The sequence below is a fragment of the Pseudorca crassidens genome, chromosome 5, assembly GCF_039906515.1.
Source record: "Pseudorca crassidens isolate mPseCra1 chromosome 5, mPseCra1.hap1, whole genome shotgun sequence".
Lineage (NCBI taxonomy): Eukaryota > Metazoa > Chordata > Mammalia > Artiodactyla > Delphinidae > Pseudorca > Pseudorca crassidens.
The window spans coordinates 9,181,622-9,201,479 of NC_090300.1; the positions used below are offsets into that span (position 1 = coordinate 9,181,622).

General features: G+C 34.5%; 1 protein-coding gene across 4 annotated transcripts in view; it reads left to right on the forward strand.

Moving 5' to 3' along the window:
• ZNF385D (zinc finger protein 385D) overlaps positions 1-19,858 on the forward strand; it is a 944,809-nt gene that overhangs the window by 488,788 nt on the left and 436,163 nt on the right. The gene's annotated exons all lie outside the window — the stretch shown is intronic.

Here is a 19,858-nt window from a genome sequence, read left to right on the forward strand (position 1 = left end):
TGTCTGCACTTCAGTTGTTGAAACACAGCCATCAGAAAGGGCTGTGAAGAAATGATCAGTGACAGAGGAAGAAAATGAGGAGAGTTTGATGTCAACCACAGCTGTAAAATACCTTGTATGAATAATTTCTCTTGGAGATTGTAGCAAGAAAAAATTTACCCATGATGAGTATTTTGTAACTTCTACTCATCTACTTATGCTTCAACTAATAGGACTCTTAAAACCAGATTATACACACATACACTATATATATGTATATGCATAAACATGTCTACACACACACACACCATAATTCACATAGTATATTCGATGTATGTGTGTGTGAAGATAGACTGATTTCATCCAGTCCTGTGTTTGGTAGTATATTTTTATTAGCTACCTCCTCCCAAAACCTTTGGCAAAATGTAAATAAACTGAATTAACATCACCATATATTAGAGTTATCCCCACAGCTCATTATTAGAAAGACTCAAACATGATCTAGATCAGCATGTCCTTCAAGCATACTTACATTCAATCGAAATTTACATAAGTTATTACTTCAAGTTTATTCTAAAAACAAGGTCTCATTCTCTATGACTTGCACAAATGGTTAAGAAAAAGCCTTTGGGGGTTGACTAAGTGGCAGTTCTGTAAGTAGAAGGGCTCCAGGTCTGTATTGGTCTATAACTCATTTGGACCACTTTTCTGGATACGTGTGGGAAGGAAGAAAACTAGAAAAGGTTATTTCAATGGACTGTGATTAATGCAGTGATTCTAATTTCCTGCCAAAAATAGGAAAGAAATGAAATCCAGACTCACAGGATTAAAACAGGAAATAACAGGAAAGGCTTTAGTTGCACAGAGGGCAAATGACAAGGAGCCTATAATACCGTATCTTCATGAAGAAGCACCACTTCTAAGAGTCTGTGTAGAGCGTGTATCTTGTCGTACGCCACACTGTGATTAGTTCCCTGGGTGGTGCAGATGTAATCTCAGCTTGAGCAGGGCAGTGTGCAGTGCCGAAGAGTGCAATTTTTCATCAACGAAAACATTCTGAAGGGAAGGAAAACGCGTTATTCTGAGCCACTATGTAAGGGCTAGATTGCAAGCAAATTCTTAGAGAAAGTAACAATATGCTAAGTTACTTTCCAGGATGGGTATGGGAATGGGTTTGGGGAGTCATAATGTGACTATTGACAACCACATTGCTCATTTATTAAAAGACCTAGAATACTCAATAGTCTGTAATGGCCTATATGGGAAAAAAATCTAAAACAGAGTGGAAATATGTATATGTATAACTGATCACTTTGCTGTACACATGAAACTAACCCAATGTTGTAAGTCAACTATACTCCAATAAAAATTTTTTAAAAATAAAAATTTCAAATTAAAAAGAAAAAGATCTGGAAGCCACTGAGAAAGGCTCGATGAGAACTCTGGTGGGTGGAGTATGGACATGGCAAAAATCATGGCGACTCCAACAATTTGCCTCTGAAACAAAATGGATATTGCAATGTATGCAGTACCACCTCCAGAACCATTTTCTCCTGTCCTCTGTTTCTCACTCCATTGGCCAGGAGTACATTGCCAAATGAGTTGCCGAGGAATGATTTGCTGAGGTTATACGATGAGTAGTGTTTAAAGGAAAATTAGGAAGTAAGCTTGAAAACTATATGGCAGCATGCCTAAAACTTACTTATTCTGCCCAGCTTCACCTTCAGCCCCTGCCACTGTCTTCAGGGACAGATGAGCTGCACAGAGGCAGTGGACTCTCTTGCTTTGGTCCAGGTATATGGGGAGGACGACAGTCAAATCAGGCTGTCAAGGGGGAATGCTAGATGTGATTGCCAGCCAATCAGATCTTCTGGCACAGCATAGGCACCTAATGCTTGTTGACGAATGGGTAGATCTGATTAATGAATGATTACAGTTTTCACTTTACTCCCCTACTCTGTTATCATTTCTTAGTTTGCCCCTATCACTCTCTTGCCCAATAACATTAATGAATTCACTTTGTTATTAGTTCATTCATCCAGTTAGTGGGTCAGTTACTTAATGCATCAATCAACAAATACTCATTAACAGCCTATTAAATGCTAAGAGGTATGCTAGGTTCTTGGAATGGAAAAACCGTAGTCATGATTTAGGGGATTCTTGGTAAGTAAAGGAGCCAGAGAAGTAAATAGTAATTCTCAACAACAAAGAAAGGGGCTGGTACACGTACAGAGAAATGTCAGAAGAGCAGGATGCAGTACATAATTTCAGGACTCACTGCAAAATGGAAATGTATGTTCCCTTGTTGAAAAATTAAGAATTTCAAGTTGGCTATAGCAGAGCATTAACCAAGTGCAAAGCCTTTCTAGGCATGGAACTCTATGCTGCCTCTGAGGTTGCATGCCCACGGAGCTGTCCCGCATGAGGACTGTCTGATTATCTCTGTGTAGAATATTTCTGGAAGGTTTTTGGAAGAAGTGGCATAGGAACTCTATTTTTAGAGAAGAATTGGAGTTTGCTTGGCAAGGTTGGGATAGGATGTAAATAAATAAAGAGATGGACCTTTTACATTTCTTTTCAACTGTAAAAAGGCGAATGTTGTGGCCAGGAAATAATTGGTTCAGAAGTTGATTGAAGAAAGAGAATGGAGTGGCCAGACTTGAACATAGAAAAGTAGATAAGAAGCAGGTCATGACTGTCCTTGCGGCCATGCTAAGGAACATGGGTATCTTCCTTCTATTTATTTTATTGAGGTAATTTACCACAAAATGCACAAATCTTAAGTGCACATTACTAGGACTTTTTATATTGCGTATAACAATTTTACCACCACTTGCATACAAGTATAGAATATTTTGTCATCCTAGAATGTTCCCTGTGTTTCTTTCCAGTCAATAGCCCAATCCCTCATAATCCCTGTTTTGATTTCTATCACTATTCTTTCGTTTTGCCTTTCTTAAGTTCATGTAAATGGAATTGTACAGTACATACTCTTCCTTTTGTTTTGCACCTTTAGATTTTAACGAATGACTTCACAGCCAATTTTTCAGTTAATCCTCACAGCAATACTGTGAAGAAATTATTTTTGGTCCTCCTTTGTACAGGGGAGGGAATTAACACTCATAGTTACAAAATAACATGTCATGTCACATGGCTAACAAGTAATAAAATCAAGGCTCGAAATCCATTCTTCCAACTCTAAGCTAAATTTCCCTTCCTTTTTTTTACAACTGCCTATTTGGGCATTTATAACTGATAAAATAACATAACGGAACTTAAGAAAACGCAAATTTTGAAAAATTAAAGTTTAAAGCACTTGAAAACTTTAGCATTTTCATTAACAATGATAATGATTTTGATAATCATCATGCTACAAATACTAAAGTGGATTGACTTTCCAAACATAAGATTTCTGAGCTAACAGAGATGGCCACCTTTTTTCTTCAAAACAATGTTTTTAAACCACCAAAAAGAAAAGAGATCGTTAAAAAAGTCAGATATAGTTTTCTAGACCTTTCTTTTTTTTTTTTTAACTCTCCTGTCACTGAAAAGAACTGTAGGAATTTCTTACCAACAATAAGAAAAATTTCATCTCCTTAAGTAGGTGTCTGTAACTTCAGTGACACCTAATTTTAACATATTTGCTGGGTTTTAAAAACACTACTCTGAGTATATCCTTTGGTTGATTAGTTTTGTCACAAACCACTTTCAGTTTCTTTGGAAGTATTATTTTTAAAATGTATGCAGAACTTTAATTGGCTTTGACCACTGGGGAAGGAAATTTAGAAATAGGTACAAACAGATTTTGCATTAGTATGAGGAGGGAATGAATATAAGAAATTAAAACCAAATTTAGAGGTCCCACAATATTCCTGAACGTTTCCTGATGACTTTATCAGGAACTTGAGGGGGGAACAGTTTCTCTTGGGATACAGTTTCCTCCAGATCTTATCATCTTTCAATAACCTAACCCAGGCTCTAATCCCTTTTCCATTAAGGTTCGATTATTTCACACTGACCTTGATCCCTTGAAATAGTTCCTCATTTCATAACTTTTCATTTTATCCACCATTTGATTCTTAGTCGGTTCTTAGTAAACACAGCACCATCTTGTCCTAAATGCCTGTGTAGAAATAATAGAACCTACTATTGCTCAGCTCAAGACAGTAATTACCACCTAATCTTACCCTATTGAGAATCGCAACATTTCTTCAGAATTCTTCTGAGAAAATAAACCCCTTTAAAATCAACCATTTAGTATGATATTCATTTTGTTTCTGACTTTGATGCCTCAAAAGTAAAAGCAGTGTAGAAATCAATTAAGCTACACGTCTAGAGGTGACAGTTTTCAAACGAATACTGTCCATTACAGTCACTTAGGGAAGCTCTTTTATGAATAAGACCTAGGAATGGTGTTGGAAATGTCCTAAGGGAAACTACTATGCAATTAATTGAACTTGCTGAAATTTCGACATTCTCTAAATTGTTTTGCAGTTAAAGTTTCCTTAGAGATGTACAGCCAACTGAGAGACATATGGCATACAGCATGCATCCTGTAGCTTTAGGAAACAATAAATTCACGTTGGAAAATCGAGCAATTTTTTGGTGTTCAGCAACACCAAAATGTCTTTTAAACATGAATGCTTATAAAAACGACTTTGTATTCATTATTGACTCATCCACCAATCCAAAAAAATATGTTCTGAGAGTCTACCAGACACAGTTCTAGGTAATGGAGAGAAATAAAAATAAAAAACAAGAAAGGTGGGCTTCCCTGGTGGCGCAGTGGTTGAGAGTCTGCCTGCCGATGCAGGGGACACGGGTTCGTGCCCCGGTCTGGGAAGATCCCACATGCCGCGGAGCGGCTGGGCCCGTGAGCCATGGCCACTGAGCCTGCGCATCTGGAGCCTGTGCTCCACAACAGGGGAGGCCACAACAGTGAGAGGCCCGTGTACAGCAAAAAAAAAAAAACAACCAAAAAAAAAAACAAGAAAGATTTTGATTGTGCTGTCATGAAACATATTAAAAGAGGGAAAGGGCAACAGTAGCAGACAGTGACAAATGGTGGGAAGTGCAACAGAGCAATAAGACAAGCAGTGTTTATAGGGACTGCTTGAGGTTGTGTGAATAACCAGGGGACAAAGGCCCATGTAGGAATGAACTTGTTATGTTTGAGAAACAGAGGGCTGTCTATATCTGGAACCCAGAAATGGAGAGAAGGAGAAATGAGAGAGGAGAGAGTGACGGGCTTCAGAATTGAAGAGTTTGCATTTTATTCTAATTGCAGTGGGCACATATAAGAGGGTTTTAAAGGAATAGCAATGGAGATTTTTTTTTTTAAATCTGATTTTCATTACCAAAAATATCACTTAGGCTTGCTGCTGTCAGGAGAGTGGATTGTAGGAGGCATGTGGTACTGACGAAGAGCTGTTTGAGCCCTGGTCTTCAGGCCGGGGATGCTACCCCTGGGGGGTAGTCATTCTAAAGAGTACCTGCGGCATGAATTGTTATAAGGGGATCAATTTACAACTCTTCGGCTTTCAGATGTGCTCTTTTCTAAGATTGGCCTTCCTGAAAATACTCTATGCATGTTCTACTTTCTCACCTCCCCTTTCACAATTTATAAAAGAAAGTTTTACCTCTTACCCATCCAAAAATCTACTACTGTGTATAGCCCTGGTAAAACCCTCTAGGACACCAAACTGTGGGACCGATTAGAAGTATTGGTTTTGGTACTGAAAACGTACCAAATGGGATAACAAATTCTTTTGCAAATCAGGTAATTTCCAATTCTTCACTTTAACAAGGTTGTTGAAAATATTTTTTGAAAGATCACAGTGTGATTGCTGGCCTATAGAGAGCTCCAGTATTTCAGTAATATTGCCGTAACAAAACTTCCTTTATCCATCTACTTATGCAAGTGAATAGAATACTCAGCTCTAACAATCTATAAACACATAAAAAAAGAAAAAAGGAAGAGAATTGATGCTGAAGTCTATGTCCTTTATTTTAGTCGTTTTTCTTTTTTGCCTAGCCATTTTTTTATATTTTATTTGATTTATTTTTTTATATAGCAGGTTCTTATTAGTTATATGTCATTCTTAATGTTTGTAAAATTTGTTATTTTATGTTCTTTTAATCAGCTATTAATAATAATCACAAGAGATTTTTAACACATGGAGTTTTATGATCACAGATTTTCTTTGTTGCTTTTTATGCTGCTTAGCATTGCCTTAGGTTAATGTGCCACAAGTTGTTTATCCATTAGCCGTTTAAGGATACATGGAAGCTTTCTAGTTTTTAGTATTTTAAATAAAGGTTCTGTGAACATTCATGTACAAGTGTTTTTGTGGGAAAATGTTTTCATTTCTCTTGTGTTAGATACTTAGGAGTGGAATCGTTGAGTCATATGTTGAATGTATAATTAACTTTAAAAGAAGTTGCCAAACCAAAGTGGTCATACATTTTACACTCTTACCAGCAAAGTGTTACAGTTCTGACTGATCTACATCCAATAACACTAGATGTTTTTCAGAACTTTTAATTTAGCCATTCTAGTAGAGTGGTGCTTGTATCTCACTGCAGTTTTAATTTGCATTTTCATGATGGCTAATAATACTGATAATCTCTTCATGTGGCTATCTGTCTACTTTCTTTTGTGAAGTATGTGTTAAAATATTTGATCATTTTTAAAAATGGGTCATTTTTCTTTTTATTATTGAGCTCTAAGTTTCTTTATAAATTTTGGATAAAAGTCCTTTTTAGGTATATGTATTAGAAATCTTTTCTTCCACTCTGTGGCTTGCTTTTCATTTCCTTAAGGAGAAATTTTGAAAACCAGATAATTTTAAATTAAATAAAATCCAATTTATCTTTTTCTTTCTTCTAGCTAAGAAATCTTTGCCTAACCAAAAGACATAAAAATATCTCCCTTTTTTTCTTCTAGAAATTTAAAAAAGTTTTTTTCATGCATAGGTCTTTGATACATTTGAGTTTAGTTTTGTGTATGGTGCAAAATAGGCATCAAGGCTTATTTATTTCCCATATATTTTCCTATTAAATAACATTGGCATATTGAAATTTAATTGACCATTTATGTGTCGATCTGTTTCTGCACTCTCTACTTGCTCCCATTACCCTATATATCTACATTTTTGTCCAAATACCACATTTTCTTCATCAATGTAGCTTTACAATATGTGTAAGTCCCTCAACTTTGTTCTGATTTTTCAAAATTTTTTCACTAATCTACATTCTTTGCATCTCTACATAATTTTTGGAAATAGATTGTCAATTTCTACAAGGAAGCAGGCATGGATTTTCAAAGGGGTGACACTGAATGTACAGATCACTTCTGGGAGAATCTCATTTTAACAATACGGAGTCTTCTAATCCATGAACATGATATATCTCCCTATTTATTTTAATTTCTTTAGTATTTATGAGCGATACTAGGTTCTTTTCAATATGCAGTCTTGTGTATCTTTGTTAAATTTATCCCTTTGGATTTTAAGCTTTCTAATGCCCTAAAGTGATAGTTTTACTAAAAATAGAACAACCATATGACCCAGCAATCCCACTACTGGACATATACCCTGAGAAAGCCATAATTCAAAAAGAGTCTTGTACCACAATGTTCCTTGCAGCTCTATTTACAATAGCCAGGGCATGGAAGCAACCTAAGTGTCTATCGACAAATGAATGAATAAAGAAGATGTGGCACATATATACAATGGAATATTACTCAGCCGTAAAAAGAAACAAAATTGAGTTATTTATAGTGAGGTGGATGGGCCTAGAGTCTGTCATACAGAGTGAAGTAAGTCAAAAAGAGAAAAACAAATACCATATGCTAACACATATGTATGGAATCTAAAAAAAAAAAAAGGTTCTGAAGAACCTAGGGGCAGAAGAGGAATAAAGACGTAGATGTAAAGAATGGACTTGAGGACACGGGAAGGAGGAAGGATAAGCTGGGACGAAGTGAGAGAGTGGCATTGACATATATACACTACCAAATGTAAAATAGATAGCTAGTGGGAAGCAGCCACATAGCACAGGGAGATCAGCTCGGCGCTTAGCTAGTGGGAAGCAGCCACATAGCACAGGGAGATCAGAGGGGTAGAATAGGGAGGGTAGGAGGGAGATGCAAGAGGGAGGAGATATGGGGATATATGTTTATGTATAGCTGATTCATTTTGTTATACAGCAGAAACTAACACACCATTGTAAAGCAGTTATACTCCAATAAAGATGTTACAAAAAAGATAATTTTAAAATGATTGCTTGTTGATCATATACAGAAATATAATTATTTTTATATTGATCTTACATCCTACAATATTGCTAAACTACCTGCTTCTTGTTTGTTTCTTGAATACTTGAAATGAGCATATATTCTGCACTTGTTGATAGAGTTCTACAAATGTCTTTAAGGGAATTTTAGTTATTCTAGTCTTAATTGTAATGTTTTTCATCATGAATATCCATCTTTATCTCTGACAATATTACTTGTCAAAATACTTTATCTGATATTAATATAGTCACTCCAAGTTTCTCATGTTTATTATCTTTTCCATCATATGCCTTGTATCGTCTTCATTTTTTACATTGAAAGTGCTCCTTTTTAATACTGTTCTTACAGTATCTGCATTTTATGTGGTATATTTAGACAACTTGCCTTTAATCTAATACCTGGATTTAAGTCTACCACTTTGCTCTTGTTTTCTCTTTGTTTCTTTTTTTTCTTTGTTCCTTTTTTACTATTTTTATTTTTGTATTTTTTTCGGTCAGTATTTCACTTTACATCGTCTACTGGCTTACAGACTAAACTTCTATGTTTAACTTTGAGGGTTTTGCTCCAGGGTTTACAATTTTTGCTTTTATATCATCACAACCTAACCTTCAAATGATTTCATACCATTTCCTATGTAAAGAAAAAAATAATAGTACCTTTTAATTTTTATCCATCTTATTCTTTTTCCAGACATTTGATTTTTATATTTGATATAAACCTCACAAATGTCTTTAAAGAAATTTAGTAATGAGAAAAAATTATATTTTTCTACATGTATACTGTTTATTGTGCTATTCATTCCTTTAGGTTGATCCAGATTTCCATGTGGCATTAATAGTCCCCCAGCTTAAAAAACATTCTTTAACATTTCTCTTATTGCAGCTCTGTTGGAGATAAAATATCCCAGCTTTTGTTTCTCTGAAAACATATTTTTTTTCTTTATTTTTGAAGGATATTTTTTCTGGTAGTAAAATTTTAAATTTGCAGTTTTATTTTTTCCCTTCAATTACATTATTTTTGTCATTTTCTTGTCATGTGGCTTGCATTTGATCTGATGAGAAACTGGTGATATTATTGTCTTTGTTTCTTCATATTTAATATACTTGTCATAGTTGTTTTACATTCTTTTAATTATCTGTTTTCAACAATTTTCTTATAGTGCATCTTGGTGTTCTATTTGGTTTGTTTATTTTTCTACAGGTTCTTTGAGCTTCTTGGATATGTGGGTTGATATTTCTCATCAAATCTGAAGCATCTTTTGACTGCTGTTTTCTTAAATTACATTTCTTTCCTCCTTTCTAAAACTCCACTTACCTGTATGCTGGGCATTTTGATCTTGTCGCACAAGTTCCTGAGTATTTCTTTATTATTTCAACTTTTTTCACATCTCTCTTCTTCTGTTCAGATAGTTCATAAGGCCTTTTCATCAAGTTCACCAATCTTTTCTTCTCTAGTTCCTAACTGGCTGCCAGGCCGATCCAGTGAAATTTTCATTTCAGGCATTGTATTTTTCGCCACTACAATTCATCTGGTTTAGTTTTTATAGTTTCTATTTATCTTTTCATTTTGTTCATATTTGCCTTTAAATTGGTAACATAGTAATAACAAAAACTATTTTAAAATCCTTATCCTCTAATTAACTTTTTTATTTCTAGGTTTGTTTCTACTGACTAGTTACATGTTGTATTTTACTGCTTCTTTACATGTTAATTATTGTTTATTGGATCCTGGATATTTGAATGATACATTGTTGTTTATGTGAATTTTGTGTTTTTCCTCTAAAGAGTTACATTTTGTTCTGGCAAGCAATTCATTTATTATACTTTTGTGTCAGCATTTTCATTTTTAGAATATTTTAAAGGTTTTTTTTTTTTTTTTTTTAAGGACAGATGAAGAGTAGCCTTTATTGCAGGGCCAGTTTATCCTTCCTTTTAAGGAATGGCCTTTCTGGAATCTCAGCTGAACATCTCAAGTGTTCAGCAAGGTCTCTCTACTTTGGCTGGTGAGAACTTTTAAAATTTCCAGCCATGTTGTGAAATCTGTCCATTTCCTAAATTTTAGCTCCCTATACTTGTTCTGTCTCCTAGTTGTCCTTTGCCCCATTTTGTGAATTCTTACCCTAATATGCTATGTTTCTGTGCAGTGTTAGAAAATAACTTTTTAAAAGAATTCTCCAATTCTCTAGTTCTTTATAAAAGAGTCTGGAGTTATTCTATTGTGTGCAGAAGCTTGATATCGTGAGTATCAAACTTTTATATTTATCATCCAATGAACCTTTGAAGAGTAGATATAACAGCTTATTTTTACATGCCAATGTTGATAAGCAGTAACAAATTACCATCCTTTGCAACTGTTTAAACTCGCAATAAAAATTTTTAGATCTCCACTTAATATCATGCAAAGAGAACAAACATGGATTTCTCAAATGTTTGAGGAAGTATGTAAGCAACAAATTTAGAAGACATCTATATTAACAGATATTAGAGTAGTTCAGGCAAAAAATGATGATGTCTAGGGTGATGCTAGTGGTGAAAATGGAAATGGTATGGATTTAACATATAGTTTGAAACGTAACTTCCATTTAGAGCATAAATGGAAGAAAATAATTAGGAAAACTACTGTTTCATTATTTTAATGTCCCATTTTAGGATCTGTGCTGTATATTTTATCCTTTAAGCACAAAATTAAAAAAAAAATGGTGTTGGAGAAAGGACAGTTTGAGTATTTAGACTTCATATTCTCTTGTGTTAAAAAAAGAAATAGAAAGTCATTCTATTGTTAATTTGTAAATATTTAAACACATAATTCATAAAAATATGAGGTAATACTTAAGTATTAGCTCACTCTTTAGCATTAATTTACAATTCTAATTCTTACCATACAAGAAGCTGCACTATTTTACTGAATATGTAAGACACATAGAGTTAGATATTCTGAAAAGAAATTACTTTGATGTTGATATTTTTAAGACTTACAATGTGTAAAACTAGTCAAATACCTGGAATTAAAAAATACATGTGTAACAGGTACATGCATATGTATAACCCCCAAGTACAAATAATATAGGCAACAACTGATATCATGTAGAGTTTGAATCTGTTATATGCAGACATGATGAGAGTGATTATAGAGAAGTATTTTTACACTGTTAATAAAACCTTAAGACAAGAGTCTTAAATGAGTTTATAATGAAAATTTTTGTGGGAGATAATGTTTATGTCTCTGAAATAATGGCTGTATTCTAAAATAGAAAAACATGATCTCTATTTACCAAGAAGATGTGATGTCTGTTGGCATTTTTAGAGTCCATTTCAGGCAAGAGAAAATGATCATAAGTTTAGTAAATGCAGTATTATTTATTATGTTCTGTTTTCTGGTGGAAAAGAGAAGCTATATAATTAATGACAAAGGGAGCTTTGAAATTTCTAGGCTAACAACCAGTCAGTTTTCAAGGTTTCTAACTCATTTAGTGATTGAGTGTATGTGACTTTGGAACATTTTTATCCAGCTACTCTACAACTTGATTAAAATACAATACTCTGGGTACCCAATGTGGGAACAGATTCTTAAAATAAGATAGCAACATCCTGTTGGTACTTTAAATGCTAATCCCTATTGATAAGTCCAAAATAAACCCACTTTACACTGACTTCAATGCTTTAAAAAAAAAATTTCCCCCCAAAAATGTTTTTTTTCTATGGGCAATATCTAGAATTCAGAAAAGAATAAAAAACATTTAAAATGATACTGGAAAACTATTTGAAAGTTCTTTTCATCTTTTGAATGTCAAATAATTATTCTCAAATTTACTTTCATGTGAGATCCAGTCATGGAGAAAAGTAGCCAAAAAGAAAAAAAAGCTATTATCAATTTATTTTTGTTTGTTGTTAAGCAGGATTGATCTGGATCAGAACCATCATGACTGTGATAATCTGTCCAAGTCTCTGCTATTCACATTGGACAGAGGGATCATGAAAGGTTGAGGTATAAGTAGCTCTCAGAAGGCATAATCAAATATACTTCTAGTCCAAGACTCCTACTTCACATGTGGCAGGGATTTCCCCCCTAAAATCCAAACACAATGCCTGAGAAATGTGTCTTTGCTTTTACTGCAGGATCCTAATAGTTGTGCACAAATATATGGAAAAACAGTAGAAGGAAGAGAGAAGTCAGGTGAAAATGTGTTCATTACGTAGGACCACAAGATGAATCAAACTATCTAGCAACCTAAGAATCAAATTCAACCTTTAGTAGGATTTCCCTAAATTTCACCAGCCAGAGTCCATTTACTTTATTCTCTCCACTATTTATATGGACCAATGTTTTTAAAAAGCTATTCTTTGCTTTTTCATTTTCTTAACAGTTCCTTTTGAAGAAACAAACTTTTAACTTTGATAAAATCCAATGCATTAAATTTTTCTATAGTTTGTGCTTTCTATACTCTATTTAAAAAATCTTCACCTAACTTTAGGTCACTAATAACTTCTCCTCTTTTATATTACAGAAGTTTTATAATTTTATCTCTTACATTTAAGCCTATAATTATTTTTCAGTGTTTGTGTATGGTGTGATGTAAGGGTTGAGTTTCATTTGTCTAACGTATATATATTTTGCATATTGTTACACAGTTATTCCAGCACCATTAGTTGAAATGATTATCTTTTGGCTATTCAATTGCCTTGGCACCTTGACAAAAATAAATTGGCCATGTATGTATGGGTGTATTTTTGGACTGTTTGTAATGTTCCATTCATCCATATGTATATTTCAACCCAGTATCACAGTGTCTTTATTGCTATAGCTTTACAATAATAATCCTTGAAACCATGAAATATGAGTCTTATGGTATTGTTCTTCTTTTTTTACCAATTGTTTTGAATATTTTAGGTCCTTTCCACTTATATATGATATATATTTTAATTTATATATTATATATTACTATATTTATATATATCTTGTATGTCTAAAAAAGCCTACTGGGATATTAATTTGGGTTACTCTGAGCCCATAGGTCATTGTGAGGAGAACTGACATCTTAACAATTTTGAGTCTTAGATCCATGGACAAGTGTATTTCTTTATTAACTGATATATTAGAAATATTCTCTCAGCAATATTTTGTAGCTTTCAGTGTATGGATATTGTGTACATTTTGTTAATTTTATACTTAAGTATTTTTAAAATTTTATACCTTAGTAAATGATAGTTTTATGCATTATTACCAATTTATTTGTTCATATTCATATAGAGAAATATAATTGAGTTTTGTATATCAACAAAACCCTACAATTTTACTAAATTCTCTCATTAGTTCTAGTAGTTAATTTAAAAAATTATTTAGTATTTTCTACATAGGTGATCAAATTATCTTAGAATAAAATAGTTTTACTTATTTCCTCCCAATCTGTATGGCATGAAAGGCGCCTTTCACAACTTTGTAATAAGAAGACAAAAAACCCACTTAAAAAATGATCAAACTATTTAAGCAGACATTTTAGCAGATATATGGGTGGCTAATAATTATATAAAAAATCTTCAACGTCATTAATCACTAGGTATAAATGAATTATAAACTAAAAATCAGATACCATTATCCACACTCTAGAATAATTAAAATTAAGAAAATGATAATACAAAGTGTTGGCAAATATGTGGAGAAACAAGAATTCTCATATATTGCTTCCAGAATTATAAAATTGTGCAGTCACTTCATTTTTTTAGTTTCTTCTAAATTTAAACATATACTTACTATTTGGCACAGCAGTATTACTTTTGGTCATTTAAGAGAAATGAATACCTGTGTCTACACAAAAATTTGTATATAAATATTCATAGAAGCTTTTTTCATAATAATACTAATTTGGAAACAACCCAAGTATCTAATGGATAAACACCACAAATATCAAATGGATAAACAAATTTGGTATATCCTTTCAATGGAATAGTACTCAGTCCTAAAAGGTATAAACAATGGATACTTGGAACAATATGAGTGAATATCAAAAGCATTATGCTAAGTCAAAGAAGTCAGACACAGTAAAAGTGCATCCTGTATTATTCCATTTATAATGCAAATATAGAGAGAAATGGCAAAATAAGAGTCATAGAAAACAAATCACTTATCTATCTTTGCGTTTGTTGCTTGTGCTATTGGTATTATATTCATGAAATCTTTGCCAAGACAAGTGTCATGAAGGTATTTACCTATGATTTTTTTCTAAGTGTTTTATAGTTTCACATCTTATATCTAAGTCTTCAATCTATTTTTGAGTTGATTTTTGTGTATGATGTTAAGATGAGGGTCCAGTTTCATTATTTTGAGAGCGGGTATACAGTTTTCCCAACAGCATTTGTTGAAGGACTATCCTTTTCCTGTTGTGTATTCTTGACATGCTTGTTGCAGATCAGTTGACTCTGTATGCGTGGATTTATTTCTGGACTCTATTCTGTTCCATTTGTCTACATATCTTTCTTTCTGCCATTATCATAATGTTTAGATTACTGTAGCTTTGTAATATGTTTTGAGTCATAAAGTACAAGGCCTTTAACTTTGTTCTTTCTCTAGATTGTTTTCACTCTTCAGGACCTTTTGTGATTCCATAGGAATTTTAGGAATTTTTTTTTCTAAAAAATTGCCACTGACGTTTTGATAATAATTACATTGAATCTGTAGTTAGCTTTGGGTAGTGTGGACAATTTAACAATATTAAGTATATTAAGTCTTCCAATCCATGAGCACAGCATATCTTTCCATTTGTTTGCATTCTAATTTCTTTCATCAATATTTTGTACTTTTCAATGCACAAGTGTTTCACCTCCTTAGTTAAGTTTATTTCTAAGTATTTTATTCTTTTTATGCTATTATGTACATTAGATTGTTTTCTTAATTTCATTTTCAGATAGTTTTTAGTGTATAGAACACAAATGATTTTTGTATGTTGATTTTGTATCCTGCAATGTTACTGAATTCTTTTATTAGTCTAACAGAGTTGTGTGTGTGTGTGTGTGTGTGAGAGAGAGATTGTGGAGTCCTTAAGGCTTTCTATATATAAGAGCCAGTCATATGCAAAAAATAACAATTTTATTTCTTCCTTTCTGATTTGGATGTATTTTATTTATTTTTCTTGCCTAATTGCTCAGGCTAGGACTTCCAGTACTATGTTGAATAGAAGTGCCAACAGTGAACATCCTTGCATTGTTCCTCATCTTAGAGGAAAAGTTTTCAGTTTTTCACCATTGAGTATGATATTAGCTGTGGACTTTTTAACTATGACCTTTATTATATTGAAGTAATTTCCCTCTATTCCTAGTTTTTTAAGAGTTTTATCATGAAAAGATGTTGAATTATATCAAATGATTTTTCTGCATCTATTAAGATGATCATGTGAGTTCTCTCTTCTCTATTTTATCTCTGATCTTCGTTATTTTCTACCATGTACTCTAAAAATCCCACTTCTGTGTATTTATCCAAAAGAATGGAAATCAGCGTCTCAAAGAGATGTTAACACTCCCATGTTCATTGCAGCACTATTCACAATAGTCAAGATGTACAAGCAATCTAAATGCCCATCAACAGACGAATGGATAAAGAAAACATGCTACATACATGCAATGCAATATAATTCAGCCTTAAAATAGAAAGAAATCTTTCAATATGTGACAACATGGATGAACCTTGAAGACATTGTGTTCAGTGAAATAAGCCTGTTACAGCAAGACTGCAAGATTCCAGGTATATGAGATATCTAAGAGTCAAACTCATGGAAGCAGAGAATGTAGTAGTGGTTGCCAGGGACTGAGGGGAGAGGAAACAGCTGATAATCAACAGGTATGAAGTTTCAGTGCTGCAAGATGAATAAATTCTAGTGATCTGGACGATATTGTGCTTACAGTTTGCATTATACACTTCAAATCTGATAAGAGGCTATATCTCATGTTAAGTGTTCTTATCAAAATAAAATGAAAAGAAAGGAAAGAAAAATAATCATTGGTTGTCAAGGCCAAGGGTAGGAAAGAAGAATGATTGCAAATGAACAAGAAAGAACTTACTGTGGGAGATAGAAATGTTCTATATCATGACTGGACTGACTATGCACTTCACAAAATTCTAAATTGACACTGACATACAAAAAAGAGGGGTTAAACTGCAAAAGCATTATTATATTCAACAAACTATATTCATTATGTAACTGTTTTTTCCCTAGTTATCTAAAATATGTTAAGAGCTTAATAAACATCCAGATCTTTAGCAATTGGATTATTAAAATGTTTGCTATTATTCCTGTCAGAAGCAAGACAGATGCAATCTTTTACTTAACTGATTCAGCATTATCAATGGATACCTTTAAAATATTACTGTTTTTTTGAAATTGTGATTATAAGTCATAGATGCCTTCTTACCTGATTCTCAATCCCTTCAAGGCAAAGGCACCCCAGCAGCAACTGTTTTGAATATAGATAATGGAATGCCTCCAAACAACTGAAAAACCCTTTGCATGTATAGCTTTTCTATTCTTTCAGGGTCTCTGGGAAATGAGTCATAAAAATATAAATTCTTCCTTGTTTCTACTGATGAAAATGGCTTTCGCAGTTGGATTTCCAGAGGTGAAATCTGTGACAGCTGATGTGAGATGAGAATTTAGAATTAGCTTCATCTGCAATGCTGAGGTTGGAGCCTGTAACAGAAAGGAATCTGGGTGGGGCTTGAGATCTGGACTCTTGCTTTTGCTTTACATTCAACTAGTCATGTGATCTTTAAGTCATACATCCATAGGGTTGTGAAAACCAAGTACAGCAGTAATAAGTCATCGATATTATGGGTTTCTACCAGGACAGCCACTATCTCAGTGTGCAGTGTGCCTGGCTTTGGGATGTGATTGGGGTACCACAGCCACTCCTTGCTGCCTTTCCCATCTTACTCTCCCAACTTGAGGTGTGTGTTGGGGATGGATGGGTAAGGCCTGGGAACGAGACCCCGGAACCCAGAGGAATCTCAGCCACTCTCCATTCTCTTAGATCACCCCTACATCACAAGGGTACTCTGCTGCTTCCTGCCCTTCCAGAAACATGTCAAGTTTCTCAATGATCTCCTGCAAGGAAAAGGCTGCTTCATCTCTCCACCATGGCAGAAAGCCCTAAAGCAGTACATTGCAAACTCTTGCCACCTGTTTGAATTCAAAGACAAAAGTGCAAGAGAGCACACACAATTTAATGTCAGTAATTTTCTCACTATACATCCTGTGCAGTTGCTGTCTGTAATACATTAGAGCTTCCTGAGATTAAAAATAGAGGGGGAAAAGAGTGTGGAGATTTCAGTTTTCTTAGTGGCAGAATTTTCTGCACGGATATGACTTCTGGTGTCATGAAATATAAGAGGGATGATAATAAGGGTTTATGGGAAAGTGCTTTTTAAATCTGGAAAATCCTACCCCAACACTGAGAAACTTTTAAATAATTTGGCTATCACCTGTTCCAGGATTGGGCAGAAATGTACAGGTGAAAAGGTATAGGATGTACTAATTAGATTTAAGCCTCTAGAGACCTCCAGAACTGAGAATCACTTCTCAAATACTTTTTCCAACTCCTCCACCCTACCATCCTTGGCCTCAGTTTTTCCAGCTGTACAGTTATACCTAGGAAGCCATTCCCTAACAAAGGCTAATGTGCAGTTTTTCTCCCAACTCCCATGGCCCAGGTTGAAATGGCCTACATGTTCATTCTGACTTTGGAGCAGAATTTTTCTCTCTGTGTTACTAGCGGACTCCCCAGAAATCAGAACTGCAGTATGGTTATCGGCTCTGGCATATGCTTTGGCTACTTTAGGCATTGTATAGCGTTGTTTCATGGTCATTATCGATACAATTAATTAATTTTTCCTCTGGTGGTCTGTTTTATGTGAATCTTCAGATATTTTCCTATATTCAGGTGTGTCTTCTTAACCTGACATTGATGGAGAAATTGCAGTCAAGCTCTCCTTTAAAAGTCAAAGACGTTGATTCTTAGGAGCACTCATTAACCTCAAAAATCAAGTCTTCTAAGCCCTCTCACTGAACATCCTGGTGTTATAATATGGCAAATGCTGCTGAGGTTATTCAGGTCTTTTCAGGGGGTATATTATACATCAGAAAGCACTTACAGGACTGTAAAAAAATGTCCTTCCTTGGGAGAGATTGTAATGCTGAAAGGTTTACTGAATGAATGGAAACTGGCATGGTTTGTTCATTTCATCTTTCTAAAATTTGACACTGAAAAAAGTTATTTTTGCTTAGAAAGCTCTCCATATCAGTTCAGAGAGTAGATTTCCTAACTGAATAGGGATTTAAAGAAGAAAGAGAAGAAGATGGAGAAGAAAGAGAAACCATCATAACGCTGGTGTAGGAGCTACTGTCTCCTTGGTACATTTATGCATGAATTCAGGCCACAACCAAAATTATCATCCCTCTTATATTTCATAACACCAGAAGTCACATCCGTGCAGAAAATTCTGCCACTAAGCAAATTGAAATCTCCACACTCTTTTTGCCCTCTATTTTTAATCTCAGGAAGCTCTAATGTATTACAGACAGCAAATGTGCAGGACGTATATGCAACCCGTGATCTGACATTCATAGAACTGGACTGGAGAGTAAATAGCTAATACTGCCTCCATCCATGTTAAGTCTAAGTGATTCTCTGGAAGAAAGGAGTTGCAAAGTAACATGAAAGCCTATGTCGGAGATTAGCAAATTCTGTTTCTTTCTCATTGTTGTTTGCTCTGTTCATGGGTTAGCAGTACATCAAACATCAGAGGTGAAACCAATGTCTGTAAAACCAGTTCTAAAGTCCATCAGGATCCCTTAAATTATCTCAGGATAGTCACAGGGGTGCTGTACACTGATGTTTGTGCATGAGGTTGAACAAGGCAGCTCTGTAAAATTACAGTAAAATTGATCTTTTTTGCCTTTCAAAGCTCAATGAAAATACCAGCTCCAAGTAGAAGGCAAACAATGTGGTGAACAATTTTGCTGATTGTGATGAATTCCTCATAGACCTCAATATTTCAGACTTTTAGCATCTTTCACAGAGATGAATTTTAAAAATGATGTGATGGCACTGAAAATGTGGACTGAAAGTTCACCGTGCAAAGCTTAATGCCTTGGGGCTTCCCTGGTGGCGCAGTGGTTGGGAGTCCGCCTGCCGATGCAGGGGACGCGGGTTTGTGCCCCGGTCCGGGAAGATCCCACATGCCGCGGAGCGGCTGGGCCCGTGAGCCATGGCCGCTGAGCCTGCGCGTCCGGAGTCTGTGCTCCGCAACGGGAGAGGCCACAGCGGTGAGAGGCCCGCGTACCGCAAAAAAAAAAAAAAAAAAAAAAAATGCTAAGAAAGCCAAGAAAGCATTATCCACAATGTCCCATCAGCTGATGAACTAGAATAAATTAAGTCCCAACTCAAGATGAATTCCCTTTAGCAAAAACATTCTTCAGAAACTACATGTTGAGGAGTGAAACAAAACTACAACAAAAAATAACAAAAAACTCTACTCTTTTTTTTTAAGTTTCATTTTATATTGGAGTATAGTTGATTAACAATGCTGTGTTAGTTTCAG